General features: G+C 43.7%; 1 pseudogene; it reads right to left on the bottom strand.

The window, feature by feature from the left end:
• Positions 1-1,485: 1,485 nt before the first annotated feature.
• Positions 1,486-3,627, bottom strand: LOC147971165 (uncharacterized; annotated as a pseudogene).
• Between the last annotated feature and the right edge of the window lie 18,868 nt (positions 3,628-22,495).

The following is a 22,495-nucleotide window of genomic DNA, read 5'->3' on the forward strand; positions in this document are numbered from 1 at the left end:
GATTGATAACTGTTGTTGTAAGAGAACTCTGCGTATGGTAAATTCTCGTCCCAACTAGATCCGTAATCTAGCGCACAAGCTCTCAGCATATCCTCCAAAATCTGATTGACTCTCTCGGTCTGTCCATCTGCCTGCGGATGTAAAGCTGTATTGAACTCTAGCCTGGTACCCAAAGTTTCGTGCAACTGATTCCAGAACTTTGAGGTAAACTGGTGTAGGTAGTCTTCACTAGGATGAAATGAGCTACCTTGGTCAAACGATCGACTACTACCCAAATCGAGTCATAGCCTGAATGAGTTCTGGGCAATCCTGTAATAAAATCCATGCCTAGCTTATCCCACTTCCATTCAGGTATTGGCAATGGCTGTAGCAATCCCGCTGGCTTCTGATGCTCTGCTTTTACTCTCTGACATACATCACAAACTGCTACATACTCCGCAATATCCTTCTTCATTCCGGTCCACCAGAAAGTATCCTTCAAATCCAAATACATCTTGGTATTTCCTGGATGAATCGAATATGGTGAATCATGGGCCTCTTGCAGAATCAACTTCTTGATCTCTTGGTCATTGGGCACATAAACACGGTCTTCAAACCATAAGGTATCATGTTCATCCTCACGAAATCCTTTAGCTCTTCCTTTCCTCATTTTCTCCTTAATAGAAGCAATCTCCTTGTCAGTCCTTTGAGCTTCTCTTATCTTATCCATCAGAGTAGACTGAATCTCCAATGCTGCTACATAGCCTCTCGAAACTATCTCCAAACATAGCTCACGAAGAATCTCGGCTAACTCTCTTGGTAAACCTCCCGTCATTAAGGTGTTTACATGACTTTTACGGCTCAACGAGTCAGCTACTACGTTAGCCTTTCCGGGATGATAATGCAATCTCATATCATAATCCTTGATGAGCTCCAACCATCTCCTTTGCCTGAGATTTAACTCCTTCTGCATGAAAATATACTTCAAACTCTTGTGATCCGTGTACACCTCACAATGGTTTCCAATGAGAAAATGTCTCCAAGTCTTCAAGGCGTGCACTACGTCTACTAATTCCAAATCATGGGTGGCATAATTTAACTCATGAGGCTTAAGCTGTCGTGAGGCATATGAAACAACTCTTCCTTCCTGCATAAGCACTGCTCCAAGTCCTCGACGTGAAGCGTCGCAATACACCTCATAATCCTTGGTCTGATCTAGCAAAATCAACACTGGTGATGTGACCAAACGTTTCTTCAACTCCTGGAAACTAGCCTCACATTCTTCAGTCCATTTGAACTTGGCGTCCTTCTTCAACAACTCTGTCATAGGTTTCGCAATCTTCGAGAAATTTTCAATGAATCTCCGGTAGTATCCCGCGAGTCCAAGAAAACTCCGGATCTCTCCAACTGTTGTTGGCGCTTCCCAATTTGTCACAGTGTCAACCTTGGTGGAATCTACTGCTATACCTTCTCCGGATATAACGTGTCCAAGGAATCCAACTTCCTTCAACCAAACCTCACATTTGCTAACTTGGCATATAACTGATGTTCTCTGAGCTTTCCAAGTACCAAACACAAATGCTCCTTATGCTCCTCTTCATTCTTTGAGTAAACCGGAATATCATCAATGAACACTACGACGAACTTATCCAAAAACTTCATAAATACTTTGCTCATCATGTTCATGAAATATGCAGGTGCGTTAGTCAGACCAAAAGACATAACGGTATACTCGTACAGCCCATACCTGGTGGTAAAAGCCGTCTTAGGTATATCCTGTTCTCGAATCTTCAACTGATGGTATCCTGATCGCAGATCGATCTTGGAAAATACCTTAGCTCCTTGCAATCGATCAAACAGATCATTGATCATCGGTAGTGGGTACTTGTTCTTGATGGTTACTTCATTCAATCCTCTATAATCAACAACCATCCTTAATGTTCCATCCTTCTTCTCCACTAGAAGTACCGGCGATGCCCAAGGTGAAGAACTTGGGCGAATATAACCTTTATCCAATAACTCCTTAATCTGCTTCTTAATCTCCTCCAAATCCTTTGCGGGCATCCTATATGGTCTCTTAGATATTGGTCCTGTGCCTGGCAAAAGCTCAATCAAAAACTCAATATCTCTATCTGGTGGCATGCCTGGCAACTCCTCTGGAAATACGTCAGGGAAATCCTTTACCACTGGTACTTCCTCCTGCACAACTCCTGTTAAGGAATTTACTTGAGTCCTCTTCGGCATATGCCGGGATACATACTTGATCCTTCTTCCTTCTAGCGTTGTAAGCAAAATTGACTTACTGGCCCATTCAATATTCCCTTCATACTTTGATAACCAATCCATGCCTAATATCACATCCAATCCTTGAGATTCCAATACTATTAGGTTTGAGGGAAATACATAGTTACCAATCCTTAATGGTAACCGATCACACCATAGACTAGCCATATACTCTGCTCCAGGTGAGGTTACTAACATGGGAGACCTAAGGGCTTGGGTTGGCAGTTTATACTTATCCATGAATCCCCTTGATATGTATGAATGCGATGCACCAGTATCAAAAAGAACGAGTGCAGTAAATGACTTAACCAAAAACTTACCGATTACTACATCCGGCTGCTCTTCAACCTCCTCCACGTTTACGTGGTTCACCTGTCCCCTATTGAAAGGGTTCGGCTTCTTTCCAGAGCTTCCATTGCCATTTTCATTCTGGGATTCAGGACATTCATTTGCGTAATGTCCGGTCTTTTGGCACTTAAAGCAAGTGACTTGGCTCAGGTCTCTCTTGGCTGGGGTTGATGGGTTTGTACGGTTCTGGCCGTTGTCTCCTCCATTCCCATTACCGTTCTTGGGGCCATTATGATTATGCGAGCTACCTCCTCCATGGGTATGCTGAAAGTGTCCTCCTAGTCTAGGGGTAAAATGTGGCTTTTGCTGAGCTCCAAAATTGTACTTCCCTTGTCCATACTTCCTCTTGCCGTTCTCAATCTGCTGCTGCTTCCCTTCAATCATAAGAGCACGATCTACCAACTCCTGGTAGTTGTTGAAGGTTGCTACCATCAACTACATGCTCAACTCATCATTCAGTCCTTCCAGAAACTTCTCCTGCTTAGCTGCATCCGTAGCAACATTATCTGGGGCATAACGTGCTAGCTTACTAAAGTCCTCCACATACTGGCCAACTGTCTGCCCTCCTTGGCGCAAGTTGCGAAACTCACGCTTCTTCATGGCCATGGCTCCTGCTGAAACATGGGCAGTACGGAAAGCCTGCTGGAACTGGTCCCATGTGACAGTGTCGATAGGGAAAGTGGCTGTGAAATTCTCCCACCATGATGCTGCGGGTCCTTCAAGCTGATGTGCGGCAAACTTCACCTTTTCCGCATCTGTGCGTCCTGCCGTGGTCAACTCCCTAGCTGTCTTGCGGAGCCAATCATTTGCTACTATTGGCTCGGTGCTACTAGAGAACACCAAAGGATTTAGCCTAAGAAAACAGGCTAAGTGATCAACAGGTGGTGGTGGTGGGTTGTTGTTGTTGTTCCCCTGATTCTGATTCTGGACTAGCAACTGCATCAAAGTATTCTGCTGCTGGATCAACTGAATGAGCTCCGGTGGGAAGGTAAATCCGGGGTCACGTCTCGGAGGCATCTGAGGGGTTTAGAAAAGATGAGAATTAAGAATAGAGGGGGTCTAAAGAGAAAACACTACCCATATGCACATGAGGCAAAACAAACAATTCACTTCATTCAATCAAACAAGGGCATACAATCGGTCTAACTATCGAAAAAGTGCTTGGACTAATATATTTACATGGTGGACTACTACCACTGTTGGGGTGGTCTACTAGAAATATTCTTTGGTTGCCGACTCCATGATATCTGCTCCAGCTTCATCAACATAGCCATCATCACTATCATCTGGATCCGAGTCGGTGTCGTCGATGATGATGTAGTCTTCCAGGCGAATCTCCTTGGGTTCTTCGTCTTCCTCTACTCGTGTAGGGCCTCCCATAAATATTCCGATCTTCATTGTTAGGTCAGCATTCTTGTCCACTAGTACTTCTTTCCTCTTCATAATCTTCACGTGTAGCCTTGAGTTCTTCCTCCAGTTCCTTGATTCTTGTCCTCGCCTTCTTTAGGTCTATCATGTCGGCGCACATCTGATTCTCCTGATGTCGAATGTGCTGGTTTAACTCCTGGATAAAAGCTGTGATTGATCTATCCCTCTTGGTGCTGATCATCTCCCAGTGCTCATCTCGGCGCCCACAAATCTAGTAGATAATATCCTTGAGATCATTGCGGTAAACTTCTCCAATGCGTCCTGTGGCGATGTGAGCTGACATGCTCTTTCCTAGACTCCAGGTTGGTGCATCAAAGGAAAACTCTATGGGCTTAGTGACTGGCATGAACGTCCTTCCTGGAACTTGAACTTGAATCATCCGGCGCTCCTCTTTCGGTAAAGTGGCGTTGTAGGTTTCGGTGAAGCTTGGTACTCCTATGTTAAGGTATCTAGTGACTTCCTTCAAGTGACGTCCAAAGGGTGTATCTTCATCCGGCTGGGTGAACTTGTTCCTTGCATCCGCCATCCTAAAATCGTAGAAAAGATGAGGAGTCAGAAATGAGAAGAGTGAGTAGTGATTTAGGTCTTTAGCTTAGTGGTCGTGTCCTACAGTCAGCTGTGCTCTGATACCATCTTGTAGCGACCAGACCTCAAACGGTCCAATCTCTGTGCTCCGGTGTCATCCCTGGATCAGTAATGCTGACACCACACAGTACTTGAAGGATTTATAACAGAGTAGCAATCACACACCTATTACATCGAGGGTCTCTAAAGAGAACTTAATACAATGAATATGGCTTAAGGCCATCTAATAACGATAAAAGCGGAAGGCTTGGAAGAAAAGTGAGTCCATCAACTCCAACGGCATCACTGAGTATAGAACCACGACCTATAGGCTCCTTACTCGTCGTCTGAAAAGTCTGCAACATGAACGTTGCAGCCCGAAACGGGTCAGCATATGGAATATGCTGGCAATGTAACACATAGAGAGCAATGAAAGAATAAGACTATACTACATGCATATTTGGCTGGCCGAAAGCTCTATGGTTACAGTTTTGCGTAAAGCCAAATTTTCCCTACTACAAAGGAATAAATTTTATTTAACTATCATGGTAGTCGTTAAATATTGAGAGTGTATACACCCTCTCAATCCCAATTAAGCATCAACATTAAAACCCAACAAAATTAATTTAGAGTAACATGATGAGATTCACATGATAATCCAAGTACTAGATACTCAAGATGTCCATAACCGGGGACACGGCTAAGCATGATTAGTTTATACACTCTGCAGAGGTTTGCGCACTTTTCCCCACAAGACTCGATCTCCTCCATTGGGATTCTCGCACTACATGGTGTTTGAGAAACGGATGACCAAGACATAGTCTTTCAGAATTGCTAGCACCTTACGAACGGGTAGACCGTACCAACCTACATCCCCTACATCTGCTAGTCTACCATTGAAAGAGTTCGCACAAATTAGTCAACTATGCTAGAGCCCATAGTAGGTTGTGGCTGCACACGGAAGTTTCTAGTATGAATAATCTCATGACCCCTTTGAGCCTGGGTGGTGGTCCAAAAGAAAACAGGCAATCACTGGAATACCCAGGTGCCTCAATCCACCCAGATGTGTGTTTAAGTTGCCACCTTAGATAAACCATTAATTTAACAATCTCACATCTGTCATGGATACACTCATCCAATCCACGTCTACTAGCATAGCATGGCATAATGAGCAAACGTAGAAGTAACTCCCAAGGGTTTGATAATAAAACGGGTAATAGGCACTACCTCATCTACTTCCCAAAACCACAATTTAATTAGATCCTAATCATGCAATCTGTGAGGATTGATCTAATGCAATAAAAACTTGGTAGTAGGAAGTATGATCAAAGTGTTACTTGCCTTGCTGATGATCCGTGAAACCTAGCGATTCGAAGTAGCAAGCGGCACACTTCGGGTACTCTATCGCAAACAAACAAGCATACAATAAGTACTCATCTAATGCACAGGTAAAACTCGAATAAGAGATCTAACCAGATAGTTCAACTTAAGAACTCCGATTGGCAAAAAGAATCAAATCAAACGAAGCAACGAAAGACAAACGGCGAAAGAAACAAGCTTCGTTTACTATTCTGGATCTAGGTCAAATTTTACAAATGCAAAAACTTGTTTGAGTTGGTTAAACGGAAAGAGGGTTTCGAGACGAAACTCCACGCGCTTGAATCGCTTGATTCTGATAAACGAGCGAAAAGTTAAACTAGAACGAAAATCGGATCAGAAATAATCCCAGAATAATCCGAGAAAAAGAAAAACGACGAACAGAATAACGAACGAACGTTCGTTTTCTGGAACTAAACGATGAATGCGTTCGTTAAAACGAACGAACGAGCGAATGCTCGCTAAATAAATAAACCGGAAAAAAACCGATCTATTTAAAAAACGAAAACTAGGGTTTAAAAAAAACGAATTGGTTTTTCTCAGAAAACCGGGCGGCGGGGCGGCTACCTCGGCTCGGTCGGACGGGGCTTCCGGCGGGGTTCCGGGCGGCAGCGGGGCGGCGGCAGCTTGCGGTGCGGGGCGGCGCGGCGCGGCGACTCGGGGCTCCAGGGGGGCCCGAGTGGCTATTTAAGGAGGGAGGGGGCGGCCTTGCTTGGGGAGGGGGTCGGTGGCGCGTGCCCGTCTCGGACTCTGAGTCCAGCGGCAGCTCGGCGAGGGAGGCGGTGGCCTGGCGGGCCGGCCTGGCTCCGCTGGGCCTTTGGCCCAGTCGGGCGTGGGGTTTTAAACAAAACAATTTCGCCGAAACTAAGAAAAATTATATAAAAATAAATAAAAATCTAAAATTGCCAAAACAAATTTTCACCGCCTAAATAAAACATTTAGAACAGGATGAACATTTTCTTGGCCCTAAATGCAATTTTTGAAAACGTGCAATTTTTCCTAAATTCAAATAAACCACGAAAAACTCCAGAATAAAACCTTATTTGATTTTTTTATTAAATCCTCAATATTTCTTTATTTTGGGAAAGTCATTTTATTCCCTCTCTCATATTTTGATAATAGAAATAATTGAAGATAAAATAAATAAAATCAAATGATCCTATTTTCAAATTTTGAGAAAACTCAAATATGGAAATAACGAAATCCCCAACTCTCTCCGAGGGTCCTTGAGTTGCGTAGAATTTCGAGGATCAACCAAAATGCAATAAAATATGGTATGCAATGATGATCTATTGTATAACATTCCAAATTGAAAATTTGGGATGTTACAAAAGGTGTATATGAAGTAACCGAGATCAATTTAAAGTCTTGGTCTCCAACCAAACCAGATAAAGCACACACGAGGTTTAGGAGTGTGTGTGGATTTGTTGGTAGGGCAAGGCTTAACATTAATCTGCTGAGGTTTCAGAAGGCTGACACAGAAACACGGCAAAGGATAGTCCGGGAGATCATGGATCCCTTCAACGTTCCAGAGCAGTGGAGGATGTAGGTGGAACACGTGCACTGAAGACGGCTAGGGATGCTTGGAGAAACTGGAAGCATGCGTTGTACGAGAAGTACTTGAGTGAAGGCAAGGACCCAATCCCTGCATACCCCCAAATTACAAAGGCAGACTGGGCAGAATTCAAAAGGGTCAGGGCAACTACAGAGTTTGCTGAGAAGAGTGCCAAGAAATCGAAACTTCAGAAGAGGAACACACATCCCCACCTTATGGGTGTGGTAGGATACTACGGCATGAAACCTATATGGGACCAGGAGGACAAAGAAGTAGTAGCGGCGGGTGGGAAACCGGCCTTTTGTGAAATCAGGGGCAAACGCGCTAGAGACTACTTGCGGGCACGTGCACGGAGGCGTGATGATGGAACTTATTACTTTGAAAACTCACGTGACGAAGAACTATATCGCGTGATGTTAAAGGCTTCCAAGATCACTGGAAGGTTCTACAGGAACTCAGGGCCATGTGACATTCTGTCCGCACAAGAGGGCTTTCACACTCAGCAAAGAAGAGAGGCTCAACATGAAAAAAGCTAGGAGTGAAATGAAGCAGAATGAATTGTATGAAAGGTTGAGGAAGGACATGTATCTGGCTGTTTGAAAAGATATTGAGGAGTCAATGATGACGTAGAAGACTCTCACACTGACAGATAGCTAGCAGATTGGAGGGGAGGTGGGCATGGAGGATGTTGCTTATTGCGCGACAACACCTCACAAGAGTAGTTGTGCATCAGCTCACCCCAACGACACTAAGACTGCAGCTGCTCATTATGATGCTATATCTGATCCATCTGGAATGAAAGATAGACTAAAGGGCGTGCTTACACATTATGAAGGTACATTAAAATGTGCAACAGCTTGGGTTTGCCCACCCTTCTTGGAAGAGGGCCTCTTGTTGCACAATGTGCCATTGAAGGTGGGCTATGTGAAGTGCTACGTGACTGAAGTAAAGCCTGGATTCAATGAATTTTCCCTGAAGAATGCCCTAGGAGACTTTGATGAGCAAAGGACCTTGGGAGAACAATGTTACATCACATCCAGTGGCCACGAAAGGAAATAGAGTTCATCGATGAGATCCCTGAAGCCCTGCCAAGAGCAACCAATGTCGCCCCTCAACTGGTGACACTCTCCTTGCCATAGCAGCTCTCGCGTGCTTCCCCCAAAGAACCTAATACCCGTAAAGCAACGGCTGATGCATCAACCTGTGATAAGCCGGCCTGACTTTGTGCCGTATAGGCCATGTCATCGTCCGCCCCAGAGCAGCCAGTGGCAAGCCTACAACTGCTGAAGATGCACCACCGGTTCAGATGTCGGCCGCTGAAGCAGCGGGGGGAGACCCAGCTGTAGCACATGCTCATCAGACCAACCTGGTGGAACGGACTACTAAGCAGTATGATGCTTCGGAACCGCCTGCTAAGCAGTCTGTAGGTCCAGAACCAACTGCTGATCAGTTTGTCGGTCCATAGCCACGTGATCAGCATACTAATGCGTCAGCATTTCCTGCTCAGCAAACCAACACGTTGGCACGGCCTCCTCAGCACACCAACAAGTTGGTACCAGCTGCGCAGAAACCTGACATAGCTTCAATGAATGTTCAGTAGTCAATGCCTCTGCTCCTACAGCCCAACAGTCCATCACAGCAGCACTGCCAGCTTAGCGGTCCGCATAGCTAAACCGTCTGCTAAGCAGTCCGTCGAAGCTTCACCGTATGCTCCGCAGGCTACCTTTCAGCCAACCAGACATTCTACCAGAAATGCTTCAAGTACGAATAAGGAAGCGGCCAAAAAGGTTGCACCCCCGAGGAAGCGTGTTGGGAGAGCAAAGAGGAAAGAGAATGATTGCCTCTTACTTAAAGCACTCACCGCCCAGAACCAAATTAACAACAAGTTGTTCGAAACGGAGAGTAATATTATTTCTGACGGCATGAATGATGCAGAAATAGATTTGGTGCTTGCTAAAAATAAAGCAGGCGTACTTGAAGCACACAATTACGTCCATGGCCAGCCATTTCTTGTTGGTGAATACTTTGATGAGTGCAGCTCCAGTTGCCGCGAGTTACATGAATAATGCATGGATCAAATGTTAGCAGGTCATCATGGTCTGCTAGTCCACCACAACAGAGATCATTTTCGACACGATGCTGGTTCCATCAATGTGAGTTTCGAGGACTTACATCTCTTCTTCAACTTCAACGAGCTCGATGACACTCTTGTTAGATGCCTGATTTTGTAAGTACTTAACAAACTCTGATCAACTTCTCCATACAAGGTTGTAAATGATAAATAGCTAACTGCATTTTATTCCTCTCAGGGGATTGAACGAGCAGAGAAGAAAAATGTAGAGTGTGTATTTCATAGATCTTGCACTAGCAAATGGCACAACATTAGATGGTAAGGACCTACGGGACTGGGCCATTAACACGGTCGTTTGTATCCTCGAAAACACGTCCCATGCAGAATCATTTCTCTAGCCATATCATGAACAGTAAGTCAAGTAAACAACCACGCATACACTGATTGTCTTTCAGATTTCAACATAATTCGTAAGTTCATAGCTTTCTTAATATGTAGCATTCACTGGATATTGGTATTTGTTGTTACAAACAAGAACACAGTTTACTACATGGATTCTCTCAGAGAGTCAACAAACGCTCAGGATCTAATGCATCTTCAGCAATTCATGGATAGGTATTGAATTCTATGATGTTGAAATTAATTTGCATTCATATCTAGTTCAATAATTTATGTTCTCAAAATTCATCTTCATTTGCAGTGTGCTCGCATTGTGGAAAACTAAACCAGGGAACCTATTCAAGAGGGAACTACCTCTGCAGCACGAGATCGTTTCTCCGGTAACACACCAAAATCCGTTATTTTCATAAAATTTATCCAATAGTCTGCAAATACATTTTCTTACGCTAGTCAAATGTTCAAGCTTATAAATAAACCTCTTTCTATTTTTTTCCAAAGAAAAAATACATCTAATACCGGTTAGGTTGTTCCTAAAAGGACAAATACATAACTAATTATGTACAAAAAATTTCATTGTCCTCAGCAACAAGCAGGTTCCAACCTTTGTGGATACTATGTTTGCACACACATGATCTCCATCTGCAAATCTGCTGATAGTTGTGAAGGTCCTCATGAATTAGTACCAGTAAGTCTATCTTAATTAATATCTTCTACTCCACTCATATGGCACATTCTGATCTTAAAAATACTGCAGCTCATCTTAGAATCGAGGACCCCTGAACCGCTCCCTGCTGGTGAATTGTTGATGGTTTAGAGATTTATCAGTGACTTCTTCCTGAATCACTACATCAATCCCACTGGTGATAATGAAGATTTTAGCATGCGTTCTCCTGAAACATTGAGTAAGAGTTAGCCGCTAAACATATACACATGGATCCATTGTTTTCCATCTGATGAGGTCTTCGTATTTCGTACACTATGATTAATTATGTAATGCATATATGTGTCGACAAATCATTGGAATTTAGCTACCATATGTTCAATTGCAATTGTTGCGAAATCTTATGAATGTTCTTCCTGTGGACACTATTTGTTCAATTGAATATTGTGGCAAATTTTCTTTTTGCATGCCGATTCAAAATGGGATATTTTTGTTTTAACCTGGCAACTGCTCCGCACATGGTTCAACTAAATGAGTGTGTGCGATCCACATCGGAAAGCGTATGTCAACCATAGCAGAACCGTTGGTGATACACAACAGATCGCAAATGATTTGCAGCGCTACTACGTGTGCGTAGGGTCTCTGGAACCGTTCGTGATATCATGTTATCACACACAAGATCTCAGAGTAAACCATGCCCAATGTAAAATACAATCCTAGTCGTAATTTTTTCAGGAAACGTGTGGGATCCCAAACGAAAAACAAACGTCACTCTTGCCGCAACCGTCGGTGATACACAACAAATCACAAATAGTTTGCAACACTTGTATGTGTGTGAAGAGGCTCCTGAACCATTTGTGATAGAATATTATTGCACACGGTAATTGTTGGGAAACGTGTGCGATGGAGTCTTACATGAAGACGGGTTCCGCGGAAAACTCGTGTGCGATGGGGCACATATCGCACATAGTTCATATGTTCGCCCATGTGCCTTACATACTGTTTTCCAAACGGTTCATTACAACACACCGTTTGATTTCATTACGTCATTAGAAACGTTTAATCACCGACTCCACATGTGCGAAAGAATTTAGTGTGTGCTGCATTGCACACGATTACATTTCGCAAGGCCTTTGGATCATGGCTCCATATCCCCAACGGTTCTGGGTCATGTGGGAAGGACCCCCCTATCGCAATCACTCACTTGGCGACGGTTCCAAATGCCATCACGGAAAAGGGTTAAAAACCATTTGTATAGCACCTCGCTGTACAAGTGATTGCATCAACTTTAGCTTTATCCACTTCAATACCTCGTTCAGAAATTTTATGCCCCAAGACAATATCTTCATTAACCATAAAGTGGCACTTCTCCCCATTCAAGACAAGATTAGTTTGCTCACATCTCGGCAAAACTCGATCAAGGTTGCTTAAGCAATCATCAAAAGAAGATTCGTATACAGAGAAATCATCCATGGAAACCTCAACAATATTTTCACAAAAATCAGAGAATATAGCAGTCATACATCTTTGAAAGGTATCAGGTGCATTGCATAAACCAAAAGGCATATGTCTATAAGCATAAGTTCCAAAAGGGCAAGTAAAAGTGGTTTTCTCTCTATCAAGTTGTGAAACAGGTATATAAGAAAAACCAGAATATCCATCAAGAAAACAAAAGTGTGTGTGCTTTATAATCTTTCTAGCATTTGATCAATAAAAGGAAAAGGGTAATGATCTTTTCTAGTTGCTTTATTTAATTTTCTAAAATAAATTACCATTCTATAGCCAGTAACAATTCTTTGTGGAATGAGTTCATTTTTATCATTGGGAACAATGGTAATACCTCCTTTCTTAGGGATACAATGAATGGGACTCACCCATCTACTATCAGCTATGGGATAGATTATACCTGCTTCCAGAAGCTTTAGTATTTCAGTTCCTACCACTTCTTTCATCTTAGGATTCAAACGTTGTTGATGATCAACAACGGGTTTAGCATCCGATTCCATATTAATTTTTGTGTTGATAGAGTGTGGGACTAATGCCCTTAAGATCATCAAGAGTATATCCAATAGCAGCTCGGTGCTTCTTCAGAATTTTCAATAATCTTTCTTCTTCCTGTTTTGAAAGGTTAGCACTAATAATAACAGGATATATCTTTTTATGATCAAGATAAGCATATTTCAAAGTGTCTGGCAATTGTTTTAATTCAAACATAGGATCACCTTTAGGTGGAGGAGGACCTCCTAGAGTTCTAATAGGCAAATTATGTTTAAACAGAGGTCGTTGTTCAAACAAAATTTTATCTATCTCATTTATTTCATGCATATGCATATTATTTTTGTGGTCTGGCAAATATTGTTCTAGTGGATCAGTAGGAGGCACAGCAATAGAAGCAAGACCAATTATTTCATCCTTACTAGGTAATTATTTCTTGTGAGGTTGTCTATTAAACTTGGAAAATTTAAACTCATGAGATTCATCACCAAAGCTAACACTGACAGTTTGTATATGAAAATCTATAGTAGCATTGATAGTGTTCAGAAAGGGTCTACCAAAGATAATGGGACAGAAGTCATCTTGTGGGGAACCAAGAACTAGAAAATCAATAGGGTATTTTATTTTCCCACACAAGACTTCAACATCTCTAACAATCCCAAGTGGTGTGATGGTGTCTCTATTAGCAAGTTTAATAGTAACATCTATATCTTCTATTTTAACGGGTGCTATATCTTTCATAATTTCCTGGTATAAGGTAAAAGGAATAGCACTCATGCTAGCACCTAAATCACATAAACCATGGTAACAATGATCTCCTATTTTGACTAAGACAACAGGCGTGCCAATAACAGGTTGATAACCCACAAGTATAGGGGATCGCAATAATTTTCGAGGGTAGAGTATTCAACCCAAATTTATTGATAGGACACAAGGGGAGCCAAAGAATATTCTCAAGTATTAGCAGCTGAGTTGTCAATTCAACCACACCTAAAATACTTAATATCTCCAGCAAAGTTTTTAGTAGCAAAGTAGTATGGAAGTAATGGTAACAGTGGCAAAAGTAACAATAGAAGTTTTGTAGCAATCGTAACAACGGAAACGGAAAAAGTAACTTAGCAAAGATCAATATGAAACGAGCTCGTAGGCAATGGATAAATGATGGATAATTATGTCGGATGGCATTCATCATGCAACAGTTATAACCTAGGGTGACACAGAACTAGCTCCAATTCATCAATATAATGTAGGCATGTATTCCGTATATAGTCATACGTGCTTATGGAAAAGAACTTCCATGACATATTTTGTCCTACCCTCCCGTGGCAGCGGGGTCCTATTGGAAACTAAGGGATATTAAGGCCTCCTTTTAATAGAGTACCGGACCAAAGCATTAGCACTTAGTGAATACATGAACTCCTCAAACTATGGTCATCACCGGGAAGTGTCCCGACTATTGTCACTCCGAGGTTGTCGGATCATAACACGTAGTAGGTGACTATAACTTGCAAGCAATATAGGATCGAGAACACAAATATATTCACAAAAACATAATAGGTTCCGATCTGAAATCATGGCACTCGGGCCCTAGTGACAAGCACTAGGCATAGCAAAGTCATAGCAACATCAATCTTAGAATATAGTGGATACTTGGGATCAAACCCTAACAAAACTAACTCAATTACATAATAAATCTCATCCAACTCATCACCGTCCAGCAAGCCTACGATGGAATTATTCACGCACGGCGGTGAGCATCATGAAATTGGTGATGATGATGATGGCGACGATTTCCTCTCTCCAGAGCCCCGAACGGACTCCAGATCTGGCCTCCCGATGAAGAATAGGGGGTGACGGCGGCTCCGTTTCATAAAACACGATGAATCCTTCTCTTTGATTTTTTTTCTCCCCGAACGTGAATATATGGAGTTGCGGTTGAGGTCGGTGGAGCCTCGTGGGACCCACAAGAACAGAGGGTGCGCCCCAGGGGGTGGGCGCGCCCTCCATCCTTGTGGACAGGGTGTGGGTCCCCTCTGGTTGATTCTTTCACCAATATTTTTATTTATTCCATAAATAATCTCCGTGAAGTTTCAGGTCATTCCGAGAACTTTTATTTTTGCACAAAAATAAGACCATGGCAACTCTGTAGAAAACAACGTTAGTCCGGGTTAGTTCCATTCAAATCATGCAAATTAGCTAGAGTCCAAAACAAGGGCTAAAGAGTTTGGAAAATTAGATACGATGGAGACGTATCAACTCCCCCAAGCTTAACACATTGCTTGTCCTCAAGCAATTCAGTTGATAAACTGAATGTGATAAATAAAAACTTTTACAAACTCTGTTTGATCTTGTTGTTGCAAATATGTAAAGCCAGCATTCAGGTTTTCAGCAAAGATTATGAACTAACCATATTCACGATAACATTTAGGTCTCACATTTACTCATATCAATGGCATAATCAACTAGCGAGCAATAATAATAAATCTTGGATGACAACACTTACTCAAAACAATCATGATATGATATAACAATATGGTATCTCGCTAGCTATTTCTGAGACCGCAAAACATAAATGCAAAGTACCCCTGAAGATCAAGGACTGACTAGACATTGTAATTCATGGTAAAAGAGATCCAGTCACAGTCATACTCAATATAAATTAATAACAATGCATACAAATGACAGTGGTGCTCTCTAACTGGTGTTTTTATAAGAGAATAATGACTCAGCAATAAAAGTAAATAGATAGGCCCTTCGTAGAGGGAAGCAGGGATTTGCAGAGGTGCCAAAGCTCGAGTTTTTGAAACAGAGATAAATAATATCTTGAGTAGTATGCTTTCATTGTCAACATAACAACCAAGAGATCTCAGCATCTTCCATACTAGATACATTATAGGCGGTTCCGAAACAGAATGGTAAAGTTTATACTCCCCCACCACCAACAAGCACATTCCATGGCTGGTCCGAAACAACGGGTACCGTCCAACTAACAATAGCCCTAGGGGAGTTTTGTATGCAATTATATTTTGATTTGATTTGAGCATCAGACTGGGCATCCCTGTCACAGCCCTAGAATTTGCTTGTAGCTAATTACCTGAGTGAGCATCATGCATCATGTCTAAATTCTGAAAGTTGAATTGAGGTTAGTTGAAACCCTCATAAATCACTTCAAAAATAATCAACATTAAAATCTTTTCAAAGAAGTCCAAGAAAATGTTCCTCTTAGTCTCTGAAAATATTGGCAAGAGGTAAAACTTAAAACAATATTTTTGGAATCTCAGAGATATTTATTTTGGGCCTTTGAATTAAATCAATAACTATTTGCATTGGATATATATTTATTAATTAATTAATATATGTCCAATAATTCTGATCTTTGGTGAAGGGCTTTGGAATAATCCAACTAGTCCCTACAAGAATTATCAGAAGCAACAAAAATGATTTAGTGTCTAAAACTAAATCAAAACAAATTATAGAAAATGCCAAACAGAAAGAATTAGAAAAGAGAGAGAGAGAGAGAGAAGAGCTCACCTGGCACTCACCTGACACGACCCAGCACGGCCCAGCCCACAAGAGCCAGGCGCCAGTCGTCTCCTTCCTTTGCCAGGAGGACGACGGCGTGGCGCACGCACAGGAGGCGAAGCCACCTCCTGCTTCCACCTCCTGCTTCCTCCCCACTCCGATCGGACGCGCTTGGAAACGCCCGAGCCCCCTGGTCCTTCCCCTCTCACGTAGCTCACTCTCCCCTCCTCTCCCTCGCTCTCTCCCGCGACGGTCGACGCGGCCATGGAAGCGCCGCCGTGAACCACCACGCTCCCCGACCCCCTCTTGCCTTCCCGTGTTGCGTGGAAGCTCCGCCACTGTCGCCTACGCCTTCTGCACCGAGCCAAGCGAGCCGGGAAGCCCTGCTTCGTCCTCGGCATCGTCTTCTTCAACCTCGGCCACCGGAGATCACCACCGTCATTCGCCACCATCGTTCGCCACCGTCCGCGCTTCCCCAAGGTTGCCGACCAGCTCTCTGGATCCACCGTTAGCTCCTCTACCTAGCCCTCTACTTCCTGTGCTCGATTACGCCGCGTAGCCACCGCCCCCTTCAAGCCCGAGCGCTCCTCGCCGCCGGCCATGTCGCCGTCGTGGCTACGGCCGTGCAAGCACGCGTTCGAGCGCACCACCGCACTCAGTGCGTCCTCAGGAGCCTAACGCACACACTCCCTCGCCCTTCCATGAACCGTAGCCCTCTTCCCCTCTCCGCCCAAACTCCGGCGCCGCCGCGAGCTCTGCTCCGGCGAGCTTCGGCCACCCTGCGCCCTGCTACTGCCTCTGCTCGATGCGGCCGAGCGAGGGCTTCCTCCTGGTGTCCCCAGTGCGCCAAACGGTGACCCGCACGAGAAACCCGAGCAATTTCGGTGAAACCCCGCCGCGTATTTGGTCGCCGCCGGCCAAGCTCCGGCGAGCTGACGTGGCGCTAACTTAATTAGTGCTAATGACCCTCCTAAAACTCCCAAGAGCCACTGCCATGTGGGCCCAGTGCCTGTTTAGTTTAACTTAATGTTCTGTTTAGATTAGTTATTAACCCAGCTGGTCCCACACGTCAGTTTGACTTGCTGACATGGCCTTTGACCGGCCCCACACGTCAGTGCCTCATGCTAGCGGTGTGTCACTGACCAGTAGGCCCCATAGGTCAGGTTTGACCTGGACCACCCCCGTTGACCTGCTGACGTCACAGTGACGCAGTGCTGACGCAATTAATGATTTTCTGGTTTTAAAAATAATCAGGAAATTCCAGAAAATGCCCAAAACTTCCAAAATTCATAGAAATTAAACCGTAACTTCAAATGAAATAAATTATATATGAAAAATGATCAGAAAAATATGAAGAATCTATTTATGCCATGATCATGCATGTTTGAACAAGTTAACCTCACTGAATAGGACAAATTATGATTAGGGCAACTTATGAAATAACATTTGGAATTGGAATTTGATCTTGTTTGAGTTCCACTTCAATTAGATTGGCTAGATATTGCATTAGGTCAATTTAGTACCTTAATATGTCATATCATTCATCCGCTTGTGCATTGCATTAATTGAATGTTGTTTATGTTCCCTTGCCGGTAATTGTGCCCTCTCGATAGACATGGTTCCGACGACTTGATCGATGACACCGATGAAGAACTATATTATCTTCAGAAGTGCCAGGCAAGCAAAACTCCCTTTTCATGCCGATACAATCCCACTCTCTCGCTCCTGCTCTCTTTTACTGCATTAGGACAACAATGATTCAACTGTTACATGCTGCGGTAGCTGAACCCCTTTTCCTCTGCATGACCTGCCATTGCCACAGTAAATAGATGAAACCCACTAGCATGAGTAGGAGTTGTTTGAGCCCTAATGTGCCTACTCATTCGTGCTTGTTTGTCATGCCTGCTACTGCTTAGAGTTGAGTCAGGTCTGATTCATCAGGAATGAATTGGAAGGGTGATGAACATGTCCTATTGTGTGTGAGCTAAGTGTGTGAACACGATTTGGTAACGGTAGCGGTGAGAGGCCATGTAGGAGTACATGGTAGGTTGTCTCATTGAAGCCCTCCTCAGGAACTGAGTTCTGTGTTTGTGATCCATGAAACAGCTAGTACCACGCATTGGGCCCGAAACCAATGGACCCTCTCGACTTATTAACTGCCCTTGCCCTCTGTCCAGGAGTTGCAACTAGTTTCTGGTGTTTGTAGGATATGTGTTGGCGGCCGTGCGTAGCGCTGACCCTAGGGGTGGGCTATGATGCGGTAGATACACCGTGGCACGGTGTACCGGGCGCCCGTTTGGTGTCTCGGGAACCCTGCACACATCGTTTGGGGCTGTGAGCGAAACTTCGGCCGGATCTCCTCGCGGATGGAACCCGAATAGGCGATAAACCTGGACTAGAGACTTGTGTGGTTAGTCAGGTCGTGGCCGACTCCCTCGCCAGGCTTCTGCTTGAAGGTTGCCGAGTTACACGATGTGTACATGGTGGTAAGTGGCGAGAGCGTGTGTGAAGAAGTACACCCCTGCAGGGTTATAAATGATCTATTCGAATAGCCGTGTCTGCGGTAAAGGACTTCTGGGTTGCCTATAACAGTTCATAGACAAGTGAAAGTGGATACTCTAAAACTCGCAAGATAAGCATGAGTGCTACGGATGGCGTTCTCGTAGGGAGACGGGAGCGGACCCATAGTGGTGTATTGATATGGTGAATATGTGGACTCGTGTGCGCCACCTCAAAGAGTTGCTTACAGTCGTATTTCAGGTTAGCCACTGAGTCAAAGCTGGCTTGCTGCAGTTAAACTCCACTACCCCTTTGTTGATACCGGTGCATATGTAGTTAGTTCTGATGTAAGTCTTGGTGGGTACATTTGTACTCACGTTTGCCTATTCTATGTTTTTGCAGAGAGACGTCAGTCTCGCTAGTAGTTCCGTGTGGACTTCGACGTTTAGCTTGATACCTCAGCTACGATCTTGTGCCCTCGGCAGGATTTGGTAGATAGTCAGGCTTCTTAGCCTTTTTCATTTGTAGATGTTTGTACTCAGACATGTTAAGCTTCCGCATGTGCTTGATTTGTATGCTATGATTGTTGGGTCATGAGACCCATGTTTGTAATATCTCGCTCCTCGGAGCCTAATGAATAAATGTTTGAGTCGTAGAGTCTTGTTGTGATGCCATGTTGTATTTACACATGTCGAGCATATTGTGTGTATGATTGAAATGCTTGGTATGTGTGGGATCCGACAATCTAGTTATTTATCCTTGGCAGCCTCTCTTATGGGGAAATGTAGTCTTGTGCTTCCATGAGCCATAGTAGTCCGCTACAACCCAGTTCACCGGAGTCCTGTTAGCCCAGCACTACTGCTTAGGACACTTGACTGGCCGGCATGTGTTTCACTTCGTTCCTGTGTCTGTCCCTTCGGGGAAATGTCATGCGGTAACATCCGGAGTCCTGCCTAGCCTGCTACAGCCCGGGTTCCCGGAGTCCTGTTAGCCCACTGCTACAGCCCGGATTTACACGCTGCTGACCGACATGCTCGATGTGATTCATGTATGCTTGTCCCCATAGGTTAGTGCCGCTTTGGGTTCACGACTAGCCATGTCGGCCCGGGTTCTCTGTCATATGGATGCTAGCAACACTATCATATACATGAGCCAAAAGAGGCAAACGGTCCCGGGCCATGGTAAGGCGACACCCATGGGAATACCGTGCGTGAGGCCGCAAAGTGATATGAGGTGTTACCGGCTAGATCGACGTGACTTGGAATCGGGGTCCTGACATCTTTGGTATCAGAGCCTGACTGTCTGTAGGATTACCAAGCCAAACTTGTCGAAGTTGAGTCTAGAACTGCTTTAGTTATATAAGGGAATTGATTGGGGAAGGGAACGTAAGGCTCTTTTTACTCCTTTACCTTATGCCCTTCTGATCTGAGTCAACCTCTTCTTTTCTACGGGGTTAAGAAACTAGGCCTTCTCATCTATCTATCAGGATGACGTGTTACTAACCCGTTGACTTATAGGATTGATGGATTCATGCCGCAGTTCAGTTTCCAGTACTTCCGTGTGTTCATAATTGGTCTCGGAACCTTGATATTGTGATGTTGAGTGGTTATGCCACCATTTTGCAGGATGTCTCAAATCTTTTTGAGCATTTACAGCCGTTATGCTGTCCGAGTCATCCCAGGTTTCTAAGTAGTCTGATGCATTTGCAAACCCCTTCCTCCTGTTCCTGATGTCCAATTGGGCCAGATTAATCACACTAATCGATGACTTGAGGTACTCTGTTGCCTCGACATATATGTTGGAGCTATTACTATGACCCTAGGTGTTTTAGGGAGTCACCTAGTAATCTAGCCATGTTTTGTGTTCCGATGTGATGATTCTGGCCACCATTCTCGAAAGCATCCCGTGATGCCATGTAGTGGTAGGTATTCTATTCATGGGTTCTTGAACCCGAGATTCACCCTACTTATCTCATGTTGATAGTGTTGATAGTTCCTTTAGGATATTAGTAACCTTTGCGATAGTCCTCGAGGTCCGTGGTATTTCCTTCTTCCAAATACTATGAACCACTTATGGAAGAAGTTTGTTGGATCAAAAGATCACAACTAGAGTTCTCTTGATGAGTTCTACATTCTGCATTGTGAATCTGCCAGTCCTACCTTTCTGCATGGGTTGTCCGGAAGAAATGTTGAGCTTTGCTCGACATACTAATCTATGAATCCACAACTCAGAAAAATATATGTTCCTCGAGTTGTTCCTCTTAAGTTGTATCCCGGCCATCTTCTTTCAGTTGATAGCCAAGAGTATGTGTGCATTTGTGTTCATCGATGCCTATTATTCTTTTGGTTCGTCAAGCCATTCCATTCCAGAATGACTAGGAGAAACAAACTCCAGTACCTCATCCATATCTAGGATTGGGTCAAAGTAGTTGTATCCCACAGATCAAAATGCCAATCGAGCTTTTGTTCTGTTCTACCTTGGAGTTCTACCCTATTCATGCCAAGAATATCATAGGAATTGCACCATCTCTTATGAAATTTTGACGCAGTGATACTTCTCAATATCATTGTTTCATTCCTTGGTTCCGTGTTATTGTAACCGGAATGCTGACAAGTGAGCCGTGATGTGTGAAATCAATACTCCTAGCAACTCCGTTGCTTGGTAGTAAATGGGAAATATTCTCATTCTTAGCGTGTTGGTTATTGAATCATCATTCTAAGATAGATTGTGCTACCTAGTCCTTATTTCCGGTGCACTCTTCGATTGATGAGTTAGAATTTTGTCAAATCCTCGCTCATTTGATCATATCGTCTTGCCCTAAAAAGCAAGATTGTTCTCGAGCTTAGTAACATATCGGTGGTTCGTGATGTTCCGAATATCGTCTCGGAAGTATTACCAGGTTGTCACCTGACCGCTATGTTGAGTTCGTGATCATGTTGGTTTTTCTCCAAACCACCCATTCTCCAAGAATCTCTGTTGGTTACCCCTGAGCTAGTTGGTTAAGCTGAACAACAACTTGGAGAGTTGGAAGATAAAAGCTTGTCTGACTTAGTTCATGTTAAGGGATGTCTTTTTGTGTGTGTGTTGAAAAAAAGATGATATCTCCGTCGATTGGTCCTCGTGATCAGTTGTTGAATCTATTGCCTTGTCAAAACTTGGACTTGAGTATGGGCTATCGTCAAGTCAAATCAGAACCAACGATGTTCATAATGTTGTTTTACTCATGGTTGATCCCTCGAGCATACACCATTACATCCTTTGGTCTGACCAATGCTACCACCGTGTTCACATGATGGTGGAAGTCCAGTGATATGGAAATTTCAATGAGTTGCTGTTGAGCCCATCAGCAGCATGTTGTCTCCCCCATGATTCATGTTGAACATCTAAGTTAGTATTGGAAACTTTGTAAGCAATGCTTTTGTGTTCCGTTCATGAAGCTTATGCCTGGATGGAAGAAGTGACTTCCTCGAATTCACGTGCATTAGGTGTAAGTTGCCACCATGAATTTGAGGAAGGTTTGTTTTGTTTCCCTTGGAATCATCCCAAATCAGTCATGCATACGTGCGAAGTATTCTATGGTTTGGTAGATTAATTACCTCCACTCCATATGTGTCCCTACCACACTAAGCCACTGATTGGTTTGTTCAAGGAGAAGAAGTTTCTTCTTAAGAGCTATACTTACGCAAGGACTTCGATATCCTCGTTAATGGTCCCCCCCCGAACTCGGTAGTGTTTTGTTGTAAGACTACCAGGTGACCATGCTTGTCTAGGACAATGTGTTCACATGCTTGTAGCAGAACCGGCTCATGTTTTG

This window comes from Triticum urartu, chromosome 5A (assembly GCF_056163025.1).
Source record: "Triticum urartu cultivar PI428250 chromosome 5A, HENAU_Tu73, whole genome shotgun sequence".
Lineage (NCBI taxonomy): Eukaryota > Viridiplantae > Streptophyta > Magnoliopsida > Poales > Poaceae > Triticum > Triticum urartu.